The sequence below is a fragment of the Poecile atricapillus genome, chromosome 8 (genome assembly GCF_030490865.1).
Source record: "Poecile atricapillus isolate bPoeAtr1 chromosome 8, bPoeAtr1.hap1, whole genome shotgun sequence".
In the NCBI taxonomy this organism is placed as follows: Eukaryota; Metazoa; Chordata; class Aves; order Passeriformes; family Paridae; genus Poecile; species Poecile atricapillus.
This window is the reverse complement of record NC_081256.1, coordinates 7,515,287-7,521,465: the sequence shown is the minus strand read 5'-3', so window position 1 is coordinate 7,521,465 and position 6,179 is coordinate 7,515,287.

Below are 6,179 nucleotides of genomic sequence, written 5' to 3'. Positions count from 1 at the left end.
GGGCTTGCAAAATGCGGAATACGGAAATTTTTCTTAAGAAAGGATGTTCGTTAATGTTTGATCTTTGTAACTTTCAAGCCTAATCGACTAGGAAGGAGATCTGACCCGTGAAACAGGAGCTCGCAAGCTCTAAGTGATGTCCAGGTGTTGGAAAGAGAAAATCCATTTTGGTAGAATTGCCTTGTTAAGGTGTAGGGCTCCACATGTTTCAATGATCTCAGTCCTAGGGGGGAAGATTGACAGCATTTGGGAAGAAGGATGTGGCACTGAGAGTGGGCACACAGAATGCAGAGCTTAGAGGCCACAAGGACATTTGGCAGAACCCCTGGAATAAGGAAGAAGCCAATAGAGCCAACCCAACAATTGTACTGAAATAAGCTCTATTGGGTAAAAAGTAATTTTGGCAGGGGCAGATCATGACCATCGACTCACAGGCCACAGACCCAAGAAAGACTGACCCAAAAGAAGAGGAAGACTGGGCTAATTAGCATGAGAAATGAGAGAATCATTAATCAATAGAAGATAAACTACTAATTAATGAGAAAACAGTGTAACTTGCAGCCAATGAACATCAATACCTTCATTTGCTAAAATGTATAAAAAGCGAGAAGTTTTGATAGTTGTGCTGGTTTTGTGAATTTGCCATCCAGCCTCCTTTCTGTATAGAAATGTAAATAATTCAAATACCTCAACTCAGTGTTGGATTGGAATCTTGTATGCTGGGTGAAAGAACCTATTCTGGGACAACACTGGGATTTAATGTGTGCTCCCAGTCAAACTCTGTCCCCCTGGTCCCCTTGGGCACCACTTCATACCAGCCCCTTAGCTCTGTGCAGTGATGCCACTGTAAAACAAGCTGAGAGGTGGGGAGGAAACATTGTTTCTAATGTTACAACATGTATCTGTTGCTCTAAAATGTTATTTAAGGGAAAGAGAGGATTCTTATCTACATATTATTAGATTCTTATTTATATTTCTATAATCTCCCCTTTATGTCTCTTGGCTTTTAAAAGTCAGTCCCTGGGCAGAATGGCTACAGCTCCTTCCCTGGTCTGGAACAGGTGTACACAATTTTAGAAATTGATTTACATGTACAGAAAGGTCCTTCACTCAAAGCCACCTTTATTGCTGCTTTTATATAACCTTTATTGTTATAGCTGTTGTGATGTATCACTCCAGCTCTTCTGGCATTTATTATGTAATGTTACAACCCCCTACAAACTAGCGGTAATACTCTGGCATTTGCTTGTAAAGCAGCATGTTCTGGGAGTTAATAAAAAGTGATGCCTTGGAGAGCTAGCTGGTCTGCTGAATTTTTATTAACCAGAAAGAAACCAAGGATCACTCTAACTTGTACTTTGTGTTTGTAATTTACAGGTCTGATCTACTTGTCCTTTAATAATACAACTGCTCTAATTGTGATAAAACAGCCCCATTTCAAGCCCTAATAAAATCAGAAGAAAGCAGTGATTGGGAAAAGAGAGCTCATAGGAAAGAAACCCCAAAACAAATTTCTACATTGTCATGGAAAAGTTCAAGTAATATTTAAGGTTGTAGGCCTTATGCCTGTCTTCTTTTCCCTTTTTCCTTCAAGATGAATGGAGTTTGGTAGTGAGAAGAAAAGCATTTCAGTGTATATAGCAGAGAAATATTAAGCCTTGGAAGTTGTGCAATGACCAAGGGCAAAGGCCTGAGCTTAAATCCAGCTCCCAAACCAATGGGGAAAGATAAGTGCATGGCATAGGTCCCAGTTATGCTTCTGCCTGTGTTTTCCTCTCCCAGCATTGCTTTTTTCACGTAAATCAGACCCAAGACTGTGCAGTTCTGCTACATTTGAGCTGATCTTGCACATGGGAAGGGTACAGGTTGCAGAGTCTGCCAATGCACCTCATCTTGGCAAAATGTTATCAGGATAAGCAGTTTGTTCCTGTAGCTTTTGTGTGGTTCCCCAAGAGCTTGTGCAGGTCTCTGTCAGCCCTGCTGTTCTAAAGCTGTGCAGGGGCTGCCTGGCAGTTTGTGCTTCACTGGAAAGCAGCTGTGGGCCATGGAACCACAGGACAAGGTGGCAGCTTTCTCTAATCCTAGGCCTGCCAAAAGAAAAGAGATCTCACTATTCCAGATCCCTCTGGTTACTGGTCTTTTCACCATACATTAGAGAATAATGCCCAGAAAATACACCTAGCACCCCCCTCTAGAAAAAGGCTTCTAAGACAGGAATAGCAAACCCTTAGAAATTCCAATACTAGAAGTGGGAATGAGAGTATTCACCAAAGAACAGATTTTAATGGATGTGAATGTTGTGCTTTGTCTTCCAAACCCTTCAGAAAGCATCACAGTAGAGGAAAAAAGACTCCTGCTTCTTTCTGAACTGGAGCAATACAAATTCCTACAGCCCCCTGTGATCATCAGCTTGTGCAGGAAGTGCTGAATGATAAAAACAACTGCTTTATTTCTAGGAGCCTCAGCTTAATTTTTCTTCCAGTGTATCAGTGCTGCAAGGTACTCCAGAAGAGGCAGCTTGATTTCCTCTAATCTTATTTACACAGAACAAAAAAATCCTGGAAAATGCTTTTTTTGGCAGCTGTCAAACCCTGTCCATTTCTGCACCCAGAGACACTGGAAAAGATGAGTGCAATAATGTCCCAGCTGGAGGAGTAGAGTATTTCTGTGGGAACAGCCTCTGAAGAACATGGACAGTTGTATTATGCAATCTGAGAGGAGATTTGTGGTAAAGCTCACAGCCACAGTGCTGAGAGGGGCAGGAACTCTGAAAATTTACTGGTTCTTGTCATCAGCTAGTCTAAACTTCAGGCCTGAATTACACCTTGCTGTTGAAATGACAGCTTGGATGGCCAGCTAAATCCAACAAGCACTGTTTTCTGCTTTCCCTTTTACAGCTACAGTTTTTAATTTTTAGTTTTTCTCCGCTTAAGAATTATCTGCTGTAAAAATTGCTGTTCAACCTTTGTAACCTTTGTCTGGTCCTTTCATGTGTGGTAAAAGCCAATACCGGTAAACATTTGATCACAAAATAGTTTTCCAAGTCTCCTTTGGTTATCACACCCTTAGGAGGTGTCCTCTGATAACTTTAAGTTCCTTTTCCAAACTGTCCCCAAAACCCAGTCTCCCAGAGCCTCAGTGAGCTGGAGTTCAGTGCCTCAGGGCTGGCACAGGGAGCTCTCACAAAGGCACAGCTGGAGCAAGTGTGATAACTACAGTGACACAGCAAGGCACATTGTGGGTCATGGAATATCATCCTATTTCAGAGTTTAAATTTCTGCTGAAGAACCACAGCTTCTTTCAGCCATGAAGGTTGTTTCAGCTTGATGTGATAAAGACATATTTAAAAACCTTTTCATCCTAACTGGGTATCCTTTGAGGGTACCTTTTTTTTTCTGTAGTAAAAAATGGGTTTTAAATGTCTTGGACTCTCTGCTTCCTGTTTTGTCTTGAGAAGTAAGGCTGGGCATAATTAAATGCAATAGTTAACTTTGCCCCTGTTAATATATTCAATAATTTAAAACCTAGTATGCAGGTGGATAACAGCTGTATACCCAACTCTGCATTCCCCCTTAGAAAGAAACAGTTCATTTTTGTTTAAAATATGTGTGTGCAGGTGTGGCGAGCAATGACACAGCCCTGTGAGCACGACTTTAGCATGGAATCACAGACTGGTTTGGGTTGAAAGGGACCTTAGAGCTCATCTCATTCCATACCCTGACATGGCCAGGGACACCTTCCACTAGACCAGGTTGCTCCAAGCCCTGTCCAACTGGGCTTGAAGGACTTTTGTCTTACTGAGGCTTTATTCTGCTCCTTGGCTTCTTGAAACCCAGGATTATCCCTCTAAAGCTCCCCATTGCATCAAGCCTGGTCTGTATTTATGTATATTTTAGCATCCAGCCCTGCAGCTGCAAAACCATGAACAACTTTGCACACAAAGCTGATATGTTAGCAATGTACAAACTCACAGCAATTCCCCCCAAGTGGATTGTCTGTTCTGTATTTATCTCACTCTGTATCACACTCGGCATTTAAGATCTAAATTGTCTTAAACAAAAATCACCATTTCAAAGGTAGGACCTTGATTTTTCCCTGACAAAACAAAGTATGTTAGTTACTTTTAATAATACAAGCCTACCTCATGACTTTTGAGCTCTGATATTTGCGTGGTTTCAAAGCAACACCTCCTGGCAAGCCGTGGTATTGCTTGTACAGGGAGAAACCTTCCTTGGGAAGGAATCATTGCAGGATGACACATGACAAACCAGGAATGCTGTGGAGTGGTAGAATCACAGAATGGTTTGAGCTGGAAGGGACTTTAAAACCCATCTCATTCCAACCTCCAGCCATCGGCAGGGGCACCTTCCACTATCCCAGGTTATCCATGTGGCTCCATGCCCCATCCAACCTGGCCTTGGACATTTCCAGGGATGGGGCAGCCACAGCTTCTCTGAGAAACTGCTCCCAGACTATCAGTGACCTGTAGCAAAAACCTTTCCGTGCTTAGTGTGCACATCAGGGTGTGATGGATGTGGCTGTCCCAGCTTCCACTGGGGGAGAATAGAAGTTGGGAGCACGGTCCAGAATTCTTTAAAATGAGAGCACATATAAGCACTTAGTGCTGTCTGACAGGTATTGCTGTGCTTCTCCTTTGTGTGTGTGTGTGTGTGTGTGTGTGTGTGTGTGTGTGTGTGTGTGTGTATTTATATCACAGGTGCTGGTTTACAATGGGCAATATCACCACAACCATGCTCTTTATCCATAAAAGAGCAAAGCCAGCAAAGGATGCTTGCTGTCATCTCTATAAATAGTGAATGGATGTTAGTGCTCATCTTTGCCCTCTTAACTTCCTGTCTTTTCCCTGTCCCACCATAAAACTGACTGTAGAAGCAATAAACAGAACCATGAAGTGAAATTTGGAGCAGTTTCAGAAAAATTCCTTAGTGCTCCAAGAGTCCCATTCCTTGAGCACTAAATCAACGTGGGTGTCCTTAGGAGCAAACAAGAATACTACGGAAGACTTGGGAACACCACAGGACAAAGAACAAGGTGACAGTGCCCTCACTCACAGCATTACACGTGGTTCAAGGCGCTGTTGTGCTGCACTGGCATCCCGTGGAACAATCCAACACGCTGGAACAAAGCGAGGAGTCAGGCTGAAAAACAGCAGGCGATGGCTGCAGAAGGCTGAGTCACAATAAAGCCAACACAAGTCGCTGTAGGAAATTTCTTGAAGGAGACTAACATTGCAATGAAGGTGACGAAAAGATACATGTAACCAATATGTTTTTCTGTTCTCCATTCCAGACTCATTTGTGTCCAGTAGTAAACTACAGTGTTAAAAGTGTCTGCCAAAGCTTGGCACCTTAATATCTAGTTTGGCCACACAAGGCTATAATCTAGTGTTGTGAGAACTGGCAGGTAATAACAGAATACTGAGGCTGCTGTCATCAAGTACTAGAAAACAGGATAAACCTCAGGTAGCAAGTCGTGGTTTGGCCTCCCTTACCGAACTCAGCCACAAGTCTGGTGCTTGTCTGTCCGTACCGGCCCACACAGGTGATGCTGTAGCAATTCTCGGCAGCTCTGTCCGGGCCAGCTGGGATTCCTGCACACATCCCGCCCGGCCCAGGGCTGGTCGGGAGCACCTCAGGACGGCTCAAGGTACCCGCCTCGCGGTTCCGGCTCGAGGTTCTGCAGGTCCGGCCGTACCCGCCATGCCCGGCCCCTCACGGGCTCCACCCGCGGCCGCCTCACGCGTTCCCGCCCACCGCCTCAGGCCCCACAGCGCATTACACCACGTCCACAGACCCACCCCAGTGCACAGACTCCCACAGACCTCCCCCTGGCCAGCCCTCAGACCCCGGCCAGCCCTCAGACCCCCCCGATCCCACAGAGCCCACATACCCCGCCCCCTCCCCTGAGACGCCCCCGCCTATGTCCCGAGACCCCGCCTACACCTCATTGACCCTCTCGCGCTCCATCAGACCACGCCCACTCGCTTTAAACCCCGCCCGCGCCCCTCAGACCCCTCCCCTGCCCCTTCAACTCTTGCCCACGCCCCATCTACCCACCCACACCCGCAGGCCCCGCCCACAAGCGCAGCCCCGCCCACACACCTCATGCCTCATCCACACCCTCAGGCCCCGCCCCTGCTTTAAATCCCGCCTGCAGCT